Consider the following 22,985-nt stretch of genomic DNA (forward strand, 5'->3'; position numbering starts at 1 on the left):
AAAATTTTCTATAGCTTTAGAAACGTGTGTGTGTGGGGGGGGGGGTCCTGGGGACCAAAAACCTAATCTCTGTACATGCTAATCACGTGATCCAGGATGGTGCTACACTCCCAGCCCAAAGATCACCCTTTATGATAGTAGGGCAAGTATATCGCACTTTATTCTTTTGTTTAGAATTGTTTAGACAATATTTGGACCTTTATCTGATTAAGTTTTTCTAATTCTACCCAAAACAAGTCTTCTTGGGATTCTGAGTTTTACTGAATTCATAGATTAACAGAAGAAATAATAGCTTTAGCATACTCCATCTGTGGCTAAAGATTAAAGGAACCAATGATTTTTTAATCTATTTCCTCTTAAGAAAATCACGTATTTCTTCATTTATTTATCTTCCTCAATAAAGTAAATAACTGTTATCATAAGGAGATTGCATGTTACTGTGTTTGCTCCTAGGTGTCTAATGAAGGGTTTGCTTTGTTCTGACTATGAATGGGATCTTGCTTCATTTTCTTAGTAATTACTGTTCTAGTATACAGCCACCGTAGAGACCCTTTATTTTTTGTGTCTGATAAACCCTCTTAACAATTTAAATACTATATCCATAAGTCCTTTAGATTTTTAGTGTTAAGTAAACAAACCATCTGCAAAAAATAACATTTTGTTTCTTCCAATCTTTATAACTTTTCTTCCTTTTCCTTGTCTTATTGCATTGGCTAGGGCCTCCAGTAATAATGCTAGTTAGTAAAGATGACAGCTGGCTCCATCCTTTTTCTCCAATAAAAATGATATTAATTATAGATTTTAATATACACCCACCACTCAGGTTCAAACCTAAATTAAGTATTTATCCTTAATGGATGCTTTTCTTTCTCTCTTTCCTTTTTTTTTTTTTTTTTTTTTTGGTGATACAAACATCTGCATTGTATTAAGTATCTTAAGTAATCTAGATAAGATTAAAGCAATAGGAGAATGTGCACAGGTTACACACAAACATTGTCTTTTGTTGTTGTTTGGTGGTACTGGGATAGAACCAGGGGCTTTTCTACCTCCAAGCTATCCTCCCAGACCTATTTTATACTCTGTTTGAAAACAGGGTCTAAGTTGCTGAGAGCCTCACTAAGTAGCTGAAGCTGGCTTTGAACCTATGTGATCCCTCCTGTCTCAGCCTCCCAAGAGCTGAGATTACAAGCATGCGCCACCACACCAGCAAACATTGTCATTTTATATGAAGGACTTAACCATGCATGATTTGGGTATGAGAGGACCAGGTCCTGTAACCAAACAACAGATGTCAAGGGATAACTGTAACTGGCTCCCATCCCCATCCTCAAGCAGGAGTCACAGGAACATGGAACTACCACCAGGTGGCACCAAACCACAGCCGGTCCTGGAGTTGATGTGGCTACCTCAGTGTGAATCCTGGAACATAGCCACTGCCCCCATCCCCAGAGCAAGCACCAGTGTACACAGCAGACCTCCTCTGACTCTGCAGATAGGATAAAATTCGGTTTTCTGTCAGGTGTGGTAGCACAAGCTTGTAATCACAGCATTCAGGAGCTGAGACTGGAGGATTGCAGTTCGCAGCCAGTCCCAGCTACTTAGTGAGGCCCTCCACAACTTAGTGAGACCCTGTTTCAAAATAAAGAATAAAAGATAGGGCAGGAGGTATAGCTCGAAGTTAGAATGCCCCTGGGTTCCATCCCCCCTGACCTGCCCAAAAAAAAAAAAAAAAAAAATCCATTTTCAACAGGGCCTTCAAGACACTGAAATTTTTAGCTTCTCTCATCTATCTAGAAACAATAATAGTATCCCCTTGAAAATTTAAATTATCTTATTAATTTTCACAGTAGTGAAAGATTTACTATACAACCCATTTTACAGATAAGAAAATTCACACTAAGATTTTTAGTAGCTCACTCAATGTCACACAAATATTAAAAGTAGAAGGGGGCCGGGCGTGGTGGCGCACGCTTGTAATCCCCGCACTTGGGAGGCAGAGACAGGAGGATCGCGCAGGTTCGAAGCCAGCCGCGCGCGCTGGCTTAGGAGACCCTGTTTCCAAATAAAAATGTAAAAATAGGTCTGGGAGTGTAGCCCGGAGGTAGAAGGGCTTCCAAGAACCCCAGTACCACCAAAAAAATAAATAAAAAGTAGAAGGGGGACACAATTTTTTTTTTTTTGCGGGTCTAGGGATGGAACCCAGGGGCATTCAACCTCCGAGCTACACCCCCTGCCCTGTTTTTTATTCTTTATTTTGAAACCGAGTCTCACTGAGTTGCAAAGGGCCTCACTAAGTAGCTGAGGCTTTCCGCGAAACACGATCCTCCAGGTCTCAGCCTCCCGAATGCTGGGATTACAAGCGTGCGCCACCACGCCCGGCTCACAATTCTGTTTAATATCTGATGGCAAAAAAATTCAAAGGAATTTATTAATAATTCTGTTTAATATCTGGTGGCAAAAAATTCACTGGAATTTATTAATAATTATTTTGTGGAAACCTACAGAAAAGCAAAGAAAATCTGGGTGTGGCAGCACATGCTTATAATCCCAGTACTTGGGAAGCTGAGACAGGAGGATCTCAGGTTACTCAGAAAAAGAAAAACAGAATAAAGAATCTCTCAGGCTGGGCATAGTGACACACACTTATAATCTTGGTTCTTGGGAGGCTGAGACAGAAAGATCACAGGTTCGTGGCCAGCTTCAGCTACATAGTGAGGCCCTCAGCGACTTAGCAAGTCTCTGTTTCAAAATAAAAAATAAAAAGACCTGGGGGTGTAGTTCAGAGGTAAAATGCCCCTGGGTTTGGTCCCCAGGGGGGGGGGGGGGTGACAGATGAAGGGAAAAGAGAGGAGAGAAGGAAGGGGAGGGAGGGGAGGAGGGAGGGAGGAAGAGACCCTTCAGGCCTCTAAGCAGTGATGTAGACCAGAAAGGTCTCTCCTGGAAATCAGGAGACCAGGGCTTTGGGAACAGCTCCACTGCTAACTAGCTCTGGGGTCTTTCAAGAGTTGAACTAGAGCCAGGCGTGGTGGTGCACACTTGTAATCCCAGTATTTGGGAGGCTAAAACAGGAGGATACGGATTCAAAGAACTGAAGAAATAGTTACTTAAGGAAAGTAAAGTGCCAGAACATTCACAAATGAGATAGAAATATTCATGCTTTCACATCTGAACTTTCTTTTTTTTCAGTACTGGGGATTGAATCCAGGGACATTTTGCCTCTGAGCTACTCACCCCAGCCTTTTTTTTTTTTTTTTGGGGGGGGGGTGGTACTGGGGATGGAACCTGGGGCTTTCTACCTCTGGGCTACACTCCCATACCTATTTTATATTTTTTTTTAATTTGGAAACAGGGTCTCTTAAGCCAGTGGCAGCCTTATCTTTATATTCTTTTATTTTGAAACAGGAAGCCAGGCACGGTAGTACATGCTTATAATCCCAGTACTTGGGAAGTTGAGACAGGGGTTCAAGAAGGTTTGAAGCCAGCCTCAGTTACTTAGTGAGATTCTCAGCAACTTAGACCCTGTTTCCAAAATAAAATATAAAATAGATCAAGGGTGTAGCCCAGAAGTAGAAGGCCCCTGGGGTTCCATCCCTAGTTCCACCAAAAAAAGAAAAGAAAAAAGAGAAAGAAACAGGTCTAAGTTGTGGAGGGCCTAAGTAGACAAGATTGGCTCCTGTCTCAGCGTCCCAAGTACTGGGATTACAAGCGTATGCCTCCACGCCTGGCTGTATCGGAACAACTTTTTTTTTTGGGGGGGGGTAGTTCTGGGGATGGAACCCGGGGTTGGGGGGCCTTCTACTTCCAGGCTACACTCCCAGACCTATTTTACATTTTATTTGGAAATAGGGTCTCTTAAGCCAGCTGAGGCTGGCTTCGAACCTGCACGATCCTCCTGTTTCAGCCTCCCAAGCACGGGGATTACAAACCTGCGCCACCACGCCTGGCTTATATCTGAACATTTTAACACATACAGTGAGCACGCTTCCTGCCCCACCTCACTGTGACTGTCACAGTAATGCTTAAGCAGTGGTCAAAAAAGGGAAGCACCGTAACAACTTTTTTTTATTTAGAGAAAAACAATGGTAAAAAGAAAAACTCCATCTGCCACAGACACTATGTGATCTCCCTGAAAAAGTCCACCCACACCTCAGAAGAGCAACATAAGCAAATAACCACCCTGGGCACAAGTTTTTACTTTTGTTTTGTTTTGTTTTTTTTTTGTTTTATTCCCAGGAAGATCCTTCAACAATTTCAAAAATAAAGCTAACTACATTAGTTTCTTCGTCCAAAACTTAATTTTGATTACAAATGTAAGACAACTTAGGGTCTGTCCAATATTAACTCACAGTACTTAACTCTCCCTCATTTACATAATAAAAACTTAAACCTAGGGGACAAATGTACTGCTAGGCATTGAGTGGAGCAAGATAAAAAAGTGGCCCGGGCGTGGTGGCGCACGCTTGTAATCCCCACATTGGGAGGCGGAGACAGGAGGATCTCACAGGTTCGAAGCCAGCCGCGCTGGCTTAAGAGACCCTGTTTCCAAATAAAAATATAAAATAGGTCTGGGAGTGTGGCCTGGAGGTAGAAGGGTTCCCAGGAACCCCAGTACTACCAAAATAAATAAATAAATAAAAATAAAAAAGTGGCAGAGGTAAAGAGGTAAGCAGCTAGATACAAAGAGTTCTTATAAAGGAGAACTGTCAGCCCTGGGGCTACTCATGACTGCCAAACTAGTACTGATAAGCTAGGTGCTACTATAGTAGTATGGAGGTCAGTGTGTAGAGATCCTCAGAAAACTGGAAATGGATCCACCATGTGATCCAGCTACAGCTCTCCTGGGTATCTTTCCAAAGGGACTGAAATCAGACTCTTCTAATAATACATGCATATCCATCTTTATAGCAGCTCAATTCACAATAGCCAAACTATGGAACCAATCCAGGTGTCCATCAAAAGATGATAGGATTACAAACATATTGAATAACTCATAGTGGAATTCTCCCCAGCAATAAAAAACAAAATTACGTCATATGCAGGAAAATAGACAGACCTGAGGAATGTTATGTTAAGTGAGATTAGCCATTCACAGAAAGTAAGAGTCAAATGTTTCTCTCATACGCAGAAGCTAGGGAGTCATCAGGATACAAGATGAGCTTTCAGGAGGTGGTCTAGGGGAGCTGTGGGGGTCAGGGAGAATCATGAATGAAATACATTGATGTTAAGTACATATGTGAAGTGATCGATGTCAGGCTCACATCATGTATGCAGAAGGGAGGAGGAGGGAGGGAGCCAGTGGACGCTCACCAAGTGCTGTGTGCATGTGTGTCCCTATCAGTCTGATGAAGTGAGACTACAGTGCACCAGTAAACGAATACTGAAATTAAAAAAGACTCCATGATGAAGACATCCACTTACATACGCACAGCTCTCCATACGTAATCATGTGTGTATCTGCGATGACACGTGAGGCCACAACAGTGACTATTTGCCTCATTTGTAAGTTAGTTCTCAAAAACAAGACCATCAAAAGAAATAGTTATGTTTCCTAGTCCACTTGATCTAAATAATGTTTTCATTACATACATGACTTAGAGGACATCAGCCTAGATAAATACATAACAAATTCAACAAACAGGCATGTATTCAATCAGGACTGATTACTGTAAATCTTATGCAGATCATGATAAAATCCACAACTTCCACAAATGGGCACAAAGAATAAAAAGGGACAATGATTCCTCCTTGAAATAGCTCCGTACCAGCACACCCAACTTCTTAATGCCAAAAAGAAAGAAAAACTGTGCAACTGTCTAGCTTTATTATTTTTATCTTAATATAAGCAATATTAATATAAAGAACTAATAGCCCAAATCTGCAGAGGCAGACAATTTAGTGAAAGGTGAATATGGATAGTTAACGTGGTAGCAGAAAACTATGAATAAGGAGGAGCTAAGGAGCTCAGGTAATTCTTTGTCTTACTTCTCTTTTCAAATATTTACTCATGACATTGTAAGCAACTAAATTTGTACTAAAAGGGAAAAGAAATTTTTTTTTGGGGGGGCGGGTTTGGGGATGGAACCCAGGGGCATTTGACCTCCAATCTAAGCCCTCTACACTATTTTTTATTCTTTATTTTGAAACCGGGTCTCACTGAGTTGCAGAGGGCATGCTGGGATTACAAGTGTGTACCACCACGCCCGGCTTTAAAAGAAATTAAATAAAGCTGATCGTGGTGGAGCCCACCTGTAATCTCTGTACCTGGGAGGCTGAGACAGGAGGATCACAGGTTCAAGGACAGCCTCAGCAAGTAGTGAGACTCTCATCAACCTAGCAAGACCCTGTTTCCAAGAAATAAAATCGGACTGGAGGAGTAGCTCAAAGGTAGAATGTCTCTGGGTTCAGTACCCAGTACTACCAAAAACAAACAAAAAGAAGTCACTTTAAAAAAAAAAGGCTACCTACCCTTGAATAAGGCCTAACCAACAGATGCAAAGCTCACAAAATCATCAGCAATACGATTTTTAAAACTTCTTTAGTCTAATTTTAATCCCCTTTCCTTCTCATAACCCGTATTTGAACCATACTGAATCTCTTTTCAGCAACTTAAGTCGGCCTCATTCTCGGTCCTGCAGACTTTCACCGGGCTATTTCTTGCCTGGCTGATTACTCCAAACCCTTTCCTTTCTCACGAAGTATTCTCTGACCTGCCTGTTTGCTCCCATAAACCTGTAACTGGCCCTGCCATAACACTCTTTATATTTACTACAATAACTTGTTAAATGTTCATCTTCTCCACAAAGATGTAAGCTCTGTGAAGGCGGAGGGGCTCTGGGTCATCACAAGAGAAGCCAGCTCTGAGCCTGCATGCCGCAGGTCCTCGGCAAGTGGTGACGGGTGGCTGAGTGAACGTGTCATCTGTCTGGAGATACATCCTGAAGCATTCCTATTTGTGTATTTGAGGAACCTGGGCTAGCTCGCTGGGCAGTACTTGTAAGAGTAGAGAATAAAAGAGGGACTGGGAGATGGTACAAATGGAAGGAAGATGCAGCTCAAAGAATGCGCTACATGGGGACTAATGGCAATAAAATACCTGTATTAGGGGGTTTGTTAAGCACGTTTAACAACTCTTATCGCAAAAAAAGTTAACTGTGTAGGATGGCAGAGCTGAGTCAGCTTTACACAGTAAGCACCGCAACAAAAGCATCCATATCATCACGCAAACCTCAACATACAGGGAATTTAATTATTCAGTCTAAATTAATAAAAATTATATTAGACAACACTGCTACACAGCAAAAATGAATGTGAACTAGTGTTAAAAATTCAGTCTCAGCAGGTGTGGTGGCACATGCTTGTAATCCCAGGATTTGGGAGGCTGAGACAGGAGGATCACAGGTTCCTGGCCAGCCTCAGCTACTTAGTGAGGCCCTCAGCAACTTGGTGAAACCCTGTTTCAAAATAAATAATTAAAAAAAAATAGCCGGGCGTGGTGGCGCACGCTTGTAATCCCCGCGCTTGGGAGGCGGAGACAGGAGGATCACGCAGGTTGGAAGCCAGCCGTGCTGGCGTAAGAGACCCTGTTTCAAAAATATAAAATAGGTCTGGGAGTGTAGCCCGGAGGAAGAAGGGCTTCCAGGAACCCCAGTACCACCAAAAAAATAAATAAATAAATAAAAATAAAAAAAATAAAAAAAATAGATTGGGGGGTACCTCTGAGGTAGAATGCCCCTGGGTTCCATCCCCAGTACTGAAAGAAAAAAAAAAATTCAAAATCTCTGAGCACAAAGAAATGAAGCTGCCAGTTTCTCAAACCAAACATCATGTAAGGATCTACTGTCCAGATATACTTTGCTTCTCCACACAAAATAACAGATGTTTAAAGAAAAGCATACAAATACCACTTAAAATCATTCCTTTTGAGGATCACGGTTCACGGACAGCCTCATCTACTTAGTGAGGTCCGATGTAACTCAGTAAGACCCTTTTTCTAAATAAAGACTGAAAAATAGGGCTGAGGGTATACCTTGAAGGTAGAATGCCCCTGAGTTCCATTCCCAGTACCACAAAAATAAATTAAAATAAAATCATACCTTTATTTCTACTTTACTAAATGACAGAACAGTTCTCTGCTTTTGGCTATTTGTGTGTGTGTGTGTGTGTGTGCGTGTGTGTGTGTGTGTGTGCGTGTGCGTGCGCGCGCGCGCGCGCGCGCGCGCTAGTGGTGGTGGTACTGGGAGTGGAACCCAGGGGCCTTCTACCCCCGGGCTACACCTCAAACTTTTTTTATGGAAACAGGGTCTCATTAAGTTGCCGAGAGCCTAAGTAGCTGAGGCTGGATCTGAACATGCGTGATTTTCCTGTCTTAGCCTCCCAAGTACTGGGATTATTAAGTATGCACTATAGCTGGGCGTGGTGGCGCACGCTTGTAATACCCGCGCTTGGGAGGCGGAGACAGGAGGATCGCGCTGGTTCGAAGCCAGCCTCGCTGGCTTAAGAGACTCTGTTTCCACATAAAAATGTTAAAAAATAGGTCTGGGAGTGTAGCCTGTGGGAGTGTATCCCGGAGGTAGAGGGCTTCCAGGAACCCCAGTACCACCAAAAAAAAAAAAAAAAAAAGTATGCACTATACATCACACCCGGCTTGCTTTCGACTACTATTTTTTCTTCACCTAATAATAATCTATAAGTCATACAGTTAAATTCAATAAAAATCAATGGTTAGCCAGGCATGGTAGCCCACACTTGTAATCCCAGCATTTCAGAGGCTGAGACCAGAGGATCACAGTTCGTGGACAGCCTCAGCTACTTAGTGAGGCCCTCTACAACTTTAGTGAGACCGTGTTTCAAAATAAAGAATAAAAAAAAAAAAAAAAAAAAAAAAAAATAGGCAGGGGCAGGGTGTGTAGCTCAGAGGTAGAATGCTCCTATGTTTCATCCCCAGTACCGAAAAAAAAAATTTTTTTTAATTAAGGAACTGTTTTAAAATGATAGAAGTCGAGACTTCCGGGAAGATGGCGACCGAGAAAAGCGGGGCTTAAGAGTCCCGCTAACAACCAATCTCCATTACCACAAAAAGAGCGCCTTTCATAGCCAGAAAACACCATCACCAGAAAAACAAAAAAACCCACCAGGCTCCAGAGAGAAAGCGGACTGAGAACAGAGCTCAGGGCCACAGAGGAGACACACGCGCCCGAGGACGCGGCAGCAGCGCCATACTGCCGGCGGCAGCGGCGAACTCAACGGACGGCTACAGCAAGCCAGGTGAGCCGCTGCGGAACAGCCAGGCAGGATCTTTCGGCGCAGACAGCATTTAAAGCTCCCAGTGGCTGAGCTCAGCACACGCTGCAGGGATTCAGAGTGGAAATCAAAACCAGAGAAGAAAAAATACGCCAGCCTCATGGCCGAGGGCGTGGCAGAGGCGCCATATTGCCACCAGCAGCGGCAGCAGCAGTGAATTCACCGAGTCCAGTACAGCTACATCTGCGTACTCAAGAACAGTGAGTCAAATTGCGGGCCACAGAGGAGAAATCGCAGTATTGTGCCTCCTGGGACTTGACCCAGTGAGGGAGTGGTGGTGGCAGAGATATCACACCATAGGAGAACGTGCAACCTGGCACTCCCCATAGTTTAAAGCAGCCTCTATCGACTCCCTGGGTCGGAGACTCTGTGATACAACCCAGTAAAGGAGTAGTGAGGTCTGAGATAATACAGACTCGAGATCCAGAGCACCTTAAGTGAAGCCATAGTGACCCAAGGGAAGAACCCAGAGAAGGCACAAACCTCCAAAATCATGGGAAAGAGGAATAACACTGGAGTAATGAATGTGCAAAACCCCACAACATCAGAACCTGATAAAACAGAAAATCAGAGATTTCTAGAAGATCAAATCAGGAAAATAACTGTAGAAATAATAGAGGTGCTTCGAAAAGAACTCAGAGAGAGCCAAAAAGAGATAAAGGATGCAATTAATGAAGTAAAGGCCTCAATTCAAAGCACAAACAACCGATTAGACCACATGGAGAACAGAATCTCGCTCTTAGAAGATGAGCAATCCAAAAATGAATGCATAGTTTCTAATCTAGAAAAAAATATCCAACAGCAGGAATCTGACATTGAAGAAATATGGGCCCATCTTAAGAGAGCTAACCTAAGAATAATTGGAATAGAGGAGGGAAAAGAAAGTGATACCAAAGGGATCAACAATCTCTTCAAGGAAGTAATAGCAGAAAATTTTCCAAATATAGAGCAAGAGGTTTATACACAGATCCAGGAAACTTATAGAACTCCCTTTAGACAGGATCGGAGAAGAGGATCCCCACGCCATATAATTGTCAAAATGACCAATGTGGAAGCCAAGCAGAGAATCTTAAAGGCAACAAAAACAAAGGGCCAACTGACATTCAGAGGCAAACCAATTAGAATCACTCCAGACTTCCCAAACCAAGTCATGAGAGCCAGAAGGGCTTGGAGTAACATATTTCAAACTCTGAAAGAAAACAACTTCCAGCCAAAAATTTCCTATCCAGCAAAACTTTCTATCAAATTAGATGGAGAAATAAGAAGCTTCCATGACAAACAGAAACTGAAGGAATTTATGTCTTCAAAACCAGCGCTAGAGAAAATACTCAAAGAGATTAACTACAAAGAAGAAATAGGTAACACTCACCAGGACCAGAGAAACAAGAGTTTCCATCCAACAGACAACTAAGATTGGTTATCTGTGGAGATTCATTATTTATGTTAGTCTTTTACCTATCTCTAAGTTGTATTGTTTGCCTTTATTGTTGTTAATTTTTAGGATTTCTAGTTGGAATATTAATATACCTTCAGATATAGCATTTGGAAATATTTTATCCAATTCTATTAGTAACTTTTAACTCTGTTTACATTGTCTTTGGATATACAATATTTTCTTTTATTTTTTAGGGAGTTTGTATATTCTTCTGTTGCCTGTGCCATTGAAATCATATCCAAGAAATCACTGCCAATTTCAATGTTGTGAGGTTTTATGACCCAGATTTTCTCCTAAAAGTTTATAGTCTTAAGATTTATATTTAGGTCTTTTATCTATTTTGAGTTAATACTTGTATATGGGATTAGGTAAAGGTCCAATTTTATTCTTTTCCATGTAATTATTATTTTTCAACAATATTTAGTTAAAAGATTATTATTTCCACCACCAAATGTTCGTGGAAACCTTGTCAAAAATAACTTGACAATATAGGGAAGAATTTAGCTCTAGGCTTGTATTTAACTCCAATGGTCTATATATCTGCCTTTAGAACAGTACTACACTGTCTCAATTATTGTAGCTTTATATGGTTTGAAATCAGAAAATATATATCTGCTAGCTTTGTTCTTTTTCAAGATCGTTTTGGGTATCTAGAATTCATATTCCATATTAGGATAGATTTTTTTTCTGAAAAATAAATATATAAATATATGATAGTTTCACCTAAAAAAAACAGAAAAAAATATGCTATAGTAAGAAAGAAAGCAAAAAGAAATATTGAAATGCTATCTTTAAATCATCAAACGCTTGGTATCAGACAAATGAAACTGTTATGTGAGATTATCATTTTTAATTTTGGATAAATTGCTATAATACTAGATGTCAACCACTAAGCCAAGCATGGGAAGGAGGGATGGGGAGAGAATGGGGTGCGGATCGGGTGGGGGCTGACTGGGCGATGTGTGCATGTATGTCTACAAAAGTTTGTATCCCACTATGATGTATGAATACAGTGCACCAATAAAATAAAATTAAAAAAAAAAAAATAAAAAAAAATAAAATAAAATGATAGAAGTCGGGCGTGCTAGCGCACACCTGAAATTCTAACACTTCAGAGGCTAAGACAAGAGGATCGCACAAGTTCAAAGCCAGCCTCAGCTACCGAGTGAGGCTCCCAGCAACTTAGTGAGACCCTGTTACCAAATAAAGTATAAAATAGGTTTGGGAGTACAGCCCGGAGGTAGGAAAGCCCCTGGGTACCACCCCCAGTACCACAAAATAAAGTAAAATGATAGAAGAAGCTTAATTTTTTCTTTTTAGATCACAAAATCTGATTCAAAAATGACAATCAACTAGTATAAAACCATACTGAATTATATGTATCATATTAAAATACTTTTTAACTCTCTCCACATAGTTGGTTTGAACACTTTCAAACAACATGGTTAAATTATTTTTTTAATTTAAATTATCCTCCTTTTATTATTTTTTTTGAGACAGAGACAGGAGAATTGCACAGGTTGGAAGCCAGCCGCAGCTACTTAGTGAGGCTCTCAGCAACTTAGTGAGACCCTGTTTCCAAATAAAGTATAAAATAGGTCTGGGAGTACAGCCCAGAGGTAGGAAAGCCCTGGGTTCCACCCAAGTACAAAAAAAAAAAAAAAAAAAAAAAAAAAAAAAAAAAAACTATCTTCCTTTTAAAAGACAGTAGAAGCCAGGCATGGTGGTGCACACTTATAATCCCAGTGATTGAGCCGGGCGTAGTGGTGCAAATTTGTAATCCCAGTGCTTGGGAGGCTGAGACAGGAGGATCGCGCAGGTCCAAAGCCAGCCTCAGCTACTTAGGCTCTCAGCAACTTAGTGAGACCCTGTTTCCAAATAAAATATAAAATAGGTCTGGGAGTATAGCCCAGAGGTAGAAAGCCTCTGGGTTCCACCCCCAGTACAAAAATAATAACAACAACAACAATCCCAATAATTGGGAGGCTGAGACAGGAGGATCTCATATTAATGGCCAGCTGCAGAAATTTAGTAAGGCCCTCAGCAACTTAGTGAGACCCTGTTTCAAAATTAAAAATAAAATAGAGCAGAAATTCTAGCTCAGAGATATAATGCCCAGTCCCACAGAAATAATTTCAAGCTTACTCAGCACACATAAGGACTTCTACACTACAATCACCCATTTTTTTTATAAACTGGACATTTTAATGTCTAATTCTAAGTCAATAGGGGTTTTATAAAGATTCACAATTATATAATACTGTATTTTATTAATTCTAAGATGTACTTTTTATATATGACATCTCTAAAATGAGAATGTATATTATAATTGATGATTTTTTTCCCCCCAGTACTGGGGAGGAATCCAGGGGCCTTCTACCTCCAGGCTACACTAGCAGTTTTTTTTTTTTTTTTTTTTTTTTTTTTTTTGGCAGTACTGGGGATGGAACCCAGGGGCAGTCTACCTCCGAGATACACCCAACAGCCCAGCCCTATTTTTTAGCCATTTATTTATTTATTTATTTATTTATTTATTTATTTATTTATGTTTGTTTGTTTATTTTTGTGGTGCTGGGGGTGGAACCCAGGGGCTTTCTACCTCCAGACTATACTCCCAGACCTATTTTATATTTTATTTGGAAACAGGGTCTCACTAAATTGCTGAGAGCCTCACTCAGTAGCTGAGGCTGGCTTTGAACCTGTGCTATCCTCCTGTCTCAGCCTCCCAAGCGCGGGGATTACAAGCGTGCACCACCACGCCCAGCTTGATGATCTTTTAAAATGTGTAACTGGCGGCATTTTTTTCCTTTTGTAGTATAAAATATATTTTTATCATTCATGAGATCTTAGGCTAAATAAACAAGGTTATTAAATATTAAAAATTAGCCGGGCATGGTGGTGAGTGCTTGGGAGGCTAACACAGGAAGCGCACAGATTCTTACCCAGTTTCAAATACTCAGTGAGGCTCTTCACAACATAGTGAGGCCCTGTTTCCAAATAAAGATTAAAACATAGGTCTGGGTGGGGGTAGCTTAAGAGACAGAAGGCCCCTGGGTTCACTCCCCAATAGTGAAAACAAAAAAATGTTAAAAAACATTCTTCACTAATGTTTTCTAAACTGATTTAAGTTACAATCGTAATGCAAACAATTTAGAATTTAAACTCAACACAATTAAGATTCACCTTCTGTCAATTTAGAAAATCTATGGCTAATCTCAAGAAAATAGATAACTGGAAGAAAACTTTTTTTAAAAAACTGGAACCCATTATTTAAAAAGAGGAAATAATATAAGTGAAAAGAAAAAAGATGCTCAGTTGGTAAGCAGCCTCTGAGGAAGCAGAGGAATAAAATACCCTGAAACTTGATCTACAAAAAGCAACAAGTACTAGGAACAAGTAAGGGAGAACTCAGAGCAAATTTTTAGGAGAAAAAATGCTATTATTATTATTATTATCCCTCCTTAAGGAGCTATCATTGTCACCCTTTAAACAAAAAGGTGTTACAGGTAGATAAAATAATTTTAATTAAATATAAAACTGTAAATACTCTTAATAAATTAAAACCAACCTACCAGCATTGTCTTCCTTGCAGCTCAATCTGTCTCGCCTTCGGGTAATCCTAGGTAGGGGCTCCTGTTCAGATCCCCAGTTTTTCATGCCGATCTTCTACCTCCCTGTGGCAACAATATTTTCTAATTAAAAGGGTCCTTTTGTGCCACAGGGAGGATTTCTGATGGTATAACAAATACAAAAGTTATCACAGCTTATTATGAAGTCAAATTAATCCTGAGATTCTTCAAGAAAGAAATCTGGCTTCTTATTTTTCAGCTGAGAAATCTGGTTTTACTTTTTAAAACCACTATTTTAAAAACCTAAACTTTCATTTGCTAAAAAATAATCTACTACCTTTTTTGAGTGTGGCACTGAGGGGCATTCTATCTCTAAGCTATACCCCTCTATCTATTTGATTTTAAACAGGGTCTCCCTAAGTTGCTGAGGTTAGGTCTAAGTCCTCCTGTTTCAGCCTTCCAGGTACTAGGAATACAGGCATGTGCCACCATGCCCAGCTAAGCACTGCTCTACTACTGAATTATATTCAAAGTCTTATTGCTCATCTAGCTTTTCAACTAACCTTTAAACAATCTTGGTGCCCATTAACAGAGAGGTTTTTTGCTTAGTTTTCTTATAATTAGCTATAAGAACAAAATTTGTTTTGATGCCTGGTTAAAAAAGGAAAGTCCTAGCAAGGTATGGTGGTGCCCATTTGTAATCCCAGTATTTGGGAGGATGAGACAAGAGGATCATAGGTTTGCAACCAGCCTCAGCTAACTTACTGAGATCCTCTACAACTCAGCAAGATCCTGTTTCAAAAAAAAGTATAAAAGCCGGGCGTGGTGGCACAAGCTTGTAATCCCAGCATTTGGGAGGCTGAAATAGGATCCCAATTCCCAGTCAGCCTCAGATACTTAGTGAGGCCCTTTGCAACTCAGTGAGACCCTCTTTCAAAATAAAGAATAAAAAATAAGGCTGTGAGTGTAGCTCACAGGTAGAATGTTACTGGGTTCAGCCCCCATTACTGCCCCCCCCAAAAAAAAGCCAAGTCCTACCGCCAACTAATCGGCAAAGCTAAAAGACCACTGAGCTAATGCTTACTAGAAAGATTAATAATTAAATCTATGTTAAGTGTACAACATGGGATAATTATACTTTAAATGTGTATTTAAAATAAGACCAGAAGGAAATATAAAAAAATTGTAAAAAAAAAAAAAATTATTATCTCCTTGCTGGTAAGATTATGGGTGATAATTTTTTGGTTTGTTTATTCTTTACAGTATTACCCACTTTTTTCCACTGAGTATATAATGCTTTTATTATAGAAAAAAATTAAAGTACAAGCCAGAACAATTAAAACTGTGATTATGAAACAAGACTGGCCTAATTTGGCTCATTATGGCTTTAATATACTTTTATTTCATTTTTTATTTTGAAACAGGGCTTCACTAAGTACCTGAGGCTGTCTGTGAACCGCGATCCTCCCAAGTGCAGGTACTACAAGGGAGTACCACCATGCCCAGCTCCGTATACGTGTTTTTTGTTTTTTGTTTTGTACTGGGGTTCCTGGAAGCCCTTCTACCTCCGGGCTACACTCCCAGAACCATTTTTATATTTTTATTTGGAAACAGGGTCTCTTAAGCCAGCGCAACTGGCTTCAAACCTGTGCCATCCTGTCTCCACCTCCCAAGCGCAGGGATTACAAGCATGCGCCACCACACCCGGTTCTCCATATACTTTAGATGACCATATGTGTATTTTTTGGATAACTACCTTTATATTTTAAATAACCTTAAGATATTTGATAGTTAGAATATTTACAAAAAAAGAAGTACTTATACACTCACTGGGAAAACAAAAGGATATATATATATATATATATATACACACACAAGAACATAAGTAAGTGCCTGAATCCAGATGACCTAACAATCAGAAGAGAATGTTTAATACAGGTAACAACAGTTGTGAAGTTTCATGAAGTTGAGCCCGAAGGAGTGGACAATACCTGAGCATATTATGGAGAGAGGAAACTGCTGAGCTAGAGCTAAGAAGGATAAGTAGCACGGCCCATGCACAGGACAGTACAGAGCGCAGAGACACAGCATTTCAGCAGGTAAGACGGCCAGACTGCAAAGGACCTACTTTTTGGATGATTCAGTGGCTCACAATCTGGCAGAGGAGCGACTGCTGAAATGCAGTAAGAGCTCCAGTACAGCAATAAATGTAGATGCCAGAGCATAATAAGCTAAGAAAGGAAGGACAAGAAAAAAACTACGTTTTCTTAAAAAAGTAAAAGCGAAAAAGAAAAAAGTTCAACAGAAACAAAGTTAAAGAAATGCTGTTTTAGTATATGAAAGACCTGTCTCTAAGGCACACAGAAAGAGCTTAATATAGAAATATATATATATATATGGTGTTTTGGGTTTTTTTGGTGGTACTGGGGTTCCTGCAAGCCCTTCTACCTCCGGGCTACACTCACAGACCTATTTTATACTTTTTTATTTAGAAACAGGGTCTCTTAAGCCAGGGCAGCTGGCTTCAAACCTGTACGATCCTCCTGTCTCCGCCTCCCAAGCGCAGGGATTACAAGCGTGTGCCACCAAACCCGGCAATATAGAAATATTTTAATGAAGTCAAAGGAACTGTATTTCAAGTGTTTATTTTATAGAATCCTCAAAACTCTGAATTTCTACTTTGCAACAATGGAAAAAACTCTAAAATTTGAAAACTGCCAAGTAAGTGGCAAAGGGGAAATCTGAAACCAGAACTAACCCAAGTCAATATTCCCCCCTTTTCTACTGAAGAAACTTACTTAAAAGGCTAGATGATGATGATGATGATGATAGTAGTAGTAGTAGTAATAATAAAAATGATAATAATCTCAGAAATAATCACTCAGGACTTCTATCACATTTGACTATTTTTTGGCTCTTCTACCTGTTCTCCAAAATATAAGCATTCCCTAGGTTAATTGCTTAATTCTATCTCCTCTTATTCTCTATCATAGAGAAACAAATATGGAATTTAAATACTTTCCCCCATAGGGAAATCTTCCAAATTCCTTTCCCCTTTGAGATCTTTTTTCCCTGCCTTCAAATGACCGTTCCTCAACCAGTCTCCCAGGCCCTTTTTTACCAAGCTGTAGTTGTACTGGCGGTCTCCCATTTGGCCCCCCAGGCCTCCTCACCAACCTCCATGCTGCCCTTTGTCTGGAAGATTTTCAACAGTGCTCACCTGGCTCCAGACCCCACTTGGTCAATGGAGCTCCTTGGCCAGGGATAAAAGAGGGAGAAGAATAAAAATGTGGAACTTAGTCCCTGGCCTCTCCTTTTTTGTGACACTGCGCTCTAACAGCTGTGTTCTTTGATTAAGGTCCCAGATTCTCCCAAGATGACCTCTGCCGAGCTGCTGCTTCTGTATTCTGGCAGCACCTCTCTCCCCTTTGGCCCTTGAGCCATAGGGCAGAGATAGCCGTGGCTGCTATCCTAGAGCTGTCCTCTCAATGCTCACCCTCTGCACACCATAGGCCGCTGTTAAAGAAGTCCATAAATTATCCTCATCTGAGAATGCCATCTCTTCTGTCATGGGACCCTGACCACACACTTGGTGCATCTTTTGTGTGTGTCTGTGTGTCTGGTACTGGGGATGGAACCTAGAGGCCTTCTACCAAAGGAAGGCCTCAGAACCTTGCTAAGTTGCTGACACTGTCCTTGGACCTATGATCCTCCTATCTCAGCCAAGTACTGAGATTACAAGCATGCAGCCACCACACCCAGCTTTGTGCATCTTTTTTTTTTTTTTTTTTTTTTTAAGAAACTGATGGTTTTTGTCAACCTCATTTCCACTTTACTGAAGTGTCTGCAGGGCAGCTTAAGATCACTCTGGTTGTTCTGACCCATTCTGTGGCCTAGGCCAAGTGGGAGCTGCAGACCAGTCTTCAGTGGCTGACTGGACGCTCTGGTCCTCAGCAGGGAACTGCCAAGTGGTAACAGAAGCCCCAGGACCAATCTGCGACATCGGGCTGAGTGGCTGTGAACTTGGGAGCTGGCACAGCCCTTTCGCCCTGGAATTCCTCCTGAGTCACCACCTTCTCCGCAGCAGCGTGCTCTTCCTTTTCAATCTCTTCAGGATCTCTGTAGAAGCAGAGATCAGGCCTGCTCTCCCGTGGGTGTTTCCAGGAGACCAAGCATGCACAGGACTTCCTGGGCCAGCATCTACCACATCAGCCCCACAGAACAAGCTCCCTTGTAGTTGTAGGGAATGGCGATGTCCACGCAGCAGAGATGAGTCTGTTGCATAGCACAATGGTGGGCAGGGTGATGTAAGACACCTCCGTAAGAGGATGGTGCTCAGCCCTGGGGTCAGTCACCACCAAGACGCGGATCCCGGAAGGCAGCCTGGGTGGCTGGTCAAGGTCCCAGGAGTAAAGTGGCCAGCTAGTTGGGTGGCTCCAGTGGCTGCAGCAAACCTGAGCACGGCCCACTGGCTAGTGTTCCTGGAGGATAGGACGCTGACGTCAGCAGGGTTTCCATGGTGACAAAGGACCAGCTTCCAGCAGACGCTTCTCCCCAGTCCTCTTCAGGTTTATGACGTAGATGCAAACACTTTTCCTTTTGTAGATATATTGTTCCATATGGAAATCCAGGTTGGTGCCACCTAAGTGGCTCCTGCTGCAAGGAATTTGAGGACATCCTTCTCCTCCATTTGCAGGATACCAGGGCTCCGGACATTGTGAGTTTCCCTTTAAGTTACGTGGGGAACACCGTATGGACCCCTCTCTGAGCAGTGCTTCCTTCCAGAAAGGCAGTTTTCTGCATCTTTAAGTATCTAACTTTTTTTTTTTTTTTTTTTTTTTTTTGGTGGTACTGGAAATGGAACCCTTCTACCTCCAGGCTACACTTCCAGACCTATTTTATATTTTTTTATTTGGAAACAGGGTCTCTTAAGCCAGCAAGGCTGGCTTACAACCTGTGCAATCCTCCTGTCTCCGCCTCCCAAGTACAGGGATTACAAGCATGCGCCACCACACCCGGCTAAATATTTCATCTTAGATGCTCTGCTTCAACTCAAAGTCAAAATGACTCTTACCAAACCTACCTGCTTCACAAAACATTCTTGCCTTCCTTGAATCCCTATGTGAATAACACCATCACTTATGGTTAAAAAAAAAAAAAAAAGATGTTTTTCCTAACTATGCCGCCACCTTCCGTTATCTGGTCTGTCAAATCCTACCAGATCTCATGTAGTAATGTTGTTTATACAAGCCCCATCTATTATTAACCACCTTGTTTTAGTATTTCTCAAGTCATATTCCTCAACTCTTAGGCAACAGCTAGTCTTCCTGCCGCACCATTTTCCCTATTAACATCCTATAACCACTCAGATACAAACCCCATTACATTGTCTACTTAAAACTTTCCAAGTCTTTCTGCTTTATTATGTGCTTAAATATTAATTTTTGAGATTCAATAAAATTTGTTTGCATATAACTTAAGTATGAACATAAAAACTGTACTTTCAAATCTCTGAGAGAATCCAAGAAACTCCTCTCCTCCCACCACGCACCACATGCATCTATGAACAGACCCCAGAACTAGTGGAAGAATCTACAGTCACTGGGAAAGTTATTTCAGAGCTGCCAGAGTAAGATCTCCCTTCATATTCACTACTGTTCCTTTTTTATTTTTTTTTTTTTTTTTTGTGTGTGTGTGTGGTGCTGGGGATGGAACCCAGAGGCTTTCTACCTCCAGGCTACACTCCCAGACCTATTTTCTATTTTATTTGGAAACAGGGCCTCACTAAGTTGCTGAGTGCCTCACTAAGTAACTGAGGCTGGCTTTGAACCTGTGCGATCCTCCTGTCTCAGCCTCCAAGTACTGGGATTACAAACGTGTGCCACCACACCTGGATACCACTGTTCCTTAAAAGCTCTTTATGATGGCTAATCTGAAATTATAAACACAAGTAATTTAAGTTTAGATGAATATGCCTATTTCATTTTATTTGGCACAAAAAAATTTAACCTTAGAGCATTCCATGTCCATCTACATCCCAGGCCTATTTTATTTTATTTTATTTTATTTTATTTCAGGTCTAGAGATGGAACCCAGGGGCATTCTACCTCCAAGCTATACCCCCTGCTCTATCTTTTATTCTTTATTTGGAAACAGGGTCTCAATGATTTGCGGAGGGCCTCAACTAAGTAGCTGAGGCTGGCCGTGAACAAGCGATTCTCAGGTCTCAGCCTCCCAAATGCTGAGATTACAAGCGTGCACCACCACACCCAGCTTTATTTTTTATTTTGAAACAGGGTCTTGCTAAGTTACTGATGGCCTAAGCTGCTCAGACCGGCCTTGACCCTGCAAACCTCCTGTCTCAGCCTCCCAAGAACTAGGAAAATAGGTGTATACCACCAATACTGATGCCTACTTTAAGTTTCAAAATATTCAACTTTTACTATAATATTTAAGAAAATACTGGAATTATATATAAGCTCTATGAGGAAATAAAAGTTTTCAGTCTATAAAAAGGTGAAGCAAAGCCGAGCGTGGTGGTGCACGCTTGTAATCCCAGCATTCAGGAGGCTAAGACCAGAGGATCGCAGTTTGCAGCCAGCCTCAGCTACTTAGCGAGGCCCTCTGCAACTCAGTGAGACCCTATTTCAAATTAAAGAATAAGAAATAGGGCAGGGGGTGTAGCTCAGAGGTAAAATGCCCCGGGTTACATCCCCAGTACCGAAAAAAAAGGTGAAGGAAGGAGGTGTATACTCAGCGGAAGAGGACTTACCTAGCATGCAAAAGCCCTAGGTGTGATCCGTAACACCAAAATTTAAAAAAAAAGAAAAAGAAAAATAGCCCATAAGTACTACTAACAGAATGAGAAATCCTTTCATACACAAAATAATGGAGAGGGCGAGATGCAAACCACACGATTTTAGTGCTCCTGCCTGGGTACAAATGAAGACACCATTTCTGGGTGTGTGTGTGTGTGTGTGCGCGCGCACATATGTATACATGTATATATGTATGAATATGAATAAAAGAAAAACATCACTATGAACATGCATAGAACTGACACAAAAGGTTGATAAATATAACTGTGAATACACTTAGATTGATATAATCTGAATTATAATACATTATAGGAGCATTCCAGGAAATGTTTCATAGATCTCAACAAGCAAATTTTATTCTACACAGTATCAATTTTTCCCAATTAGACAACTAAGCACTGCCATCCTATAAAGTCGGGCATGGTGGTACACCCTTGTTAATCCCAGTACTTGGGAGACTGAAACGGAAGGATTGCGCAGGTTCAAAGCCAGACTCAGCTACTTAGTGAGCCTCTCAGCAACTTAGTGAGACCCTGTTTCCAAATAAAATATAAAATAGGTCTGGGAGTGTGGCCCGGAGATTGAAGACCCCTGGGTTCCATCCTCAGTACTACCAAAAAAAGAAAAAAAGCTGCCATCCTATAAATATTCCTTTCCTTTTCTTCCCCAAAACCTTCATGTATTTTGAATTAAGTTTCAAATTTTCACTGTCACAAAAAATTATTTCCGATGCTAATCCACTACTTAAAGGCAACATACATTAGGGCAAATCATAACAACTTTTCTGTATCTGCATACAATTTAGATATCAAAAGGATAAAAATTTATTCCTATTTTAATTCATTTAAAATATGATTCTTCAGCTGAACGTGATGGCGCATACTTGTAATCCCAGCATTTGGGAGGCTAAGACTGAAGGATCACAATTCAAGGAAAGCCTCAGCTACTTAGTGAGACCCTGTTTTGAAATAAAGAATAAAAAATGAGGCAAGGGGTATAGATCAGAGTACAATGCCCCTGGGTTCCATCCCCAGAACCACGCACAAAAGATTCTTCAAAATAGAAATAAAATTAAACTCAGGTTTGCCAATCTAAAAACTAATTTTTGAACTGGATATTATAATATAAGCACAGGCTTGTGTCTAGTACATGGAAGGCGGAGACAGGATGATCTCAGGTTCATGGCCAGCCTCAGCTACTTGGTGAGCCTTCTGCAATTTAGTGAGACCCTGTTTCAAAATAAAAAATAAAAATAGGGCTGCAGGTATAGCTTGGAAGTAGAATACCCCTAGTCTTCACCCCCAGTACCACGAAAAAATAAAAACTAATCTATGACTATTAATAATCTTTATATGGTTACATTAAAACTTAACCAAAATGAAATTAAATATTTAAGATGAATTTGAGAGTTACTTTTTTTTTTTCTTTTGGCAATACTGGGGATGGAATTCAGGGGCATTCTATATCAAGCTACACCCCCAGCCCTATTTTTTATTCTTTATTTTGAAACACGGTACTACTAATTTGCAAAGGGCCTCCATCCTCCTACCTTAGCCTCCCAAGTGTGCCACCACAACCAGCTCCTCCTTTTATTGAACTTTATTTTTTTGTGTGGTAATGGAGATTGAACCCAGGGGCATTCTACCTCCAGGCTACACCCCCAGCTCTATTTTATTTTTATTTTGAAACAGGGTCTCTCTAGGTTGATGGGAGTCTCACTACTTGCTGAGGCTGTCCTCAAACCTATGATCCTCCAATATCAGCCTCCCAAATACTTGGATTACAGGCGTGCGCCACCACGACTGGCTCCCGTATCCTCTTTTTAAATATCACAATAAGCCAGGAGTGGTAGCACACGCTTGT

At 40.9% G+C, this 22,985-nt stretch overlaps 1 protein-coding gene and 1 pseudogene across 4 annotated transcripts in view; both read right to left on the bottom strand.

The window, feature by feature from the left end:
• Positions 1 to 22,985, bottom strand: part of ELF2 (E74 like ETS transcription factor 2) — a gene marked incomplete at both ends in the record, with an annotated part of 61,599 nt that overhangs the window by 29,570 nt on the left and 9,044 nt on the right. The window lies entirely within an intron of this gene.
• LOC308264324 (small ribosomal subunit protein uS2-like) lies at positions 18,126 to 19,020 on the bottom strand (annotated as a pseudogene). The gene has a single exon. The product of its transcript is annotated as a small ribosomal subunit protein uS2-like (transcript).

The sequence above is a fragment of the Muscardinus avellanarius genome (assembly GCF_963383645.1).
Source record: "Muscardinus avellanarius genome assembly, chromosome: 6".
Taxonomy (NCBI): Eukaryota; Metazoa; Chordata; class Mammalia; order Rodentia; family Gliridae; genus Muscardinus; species Muscardinus avellanarius.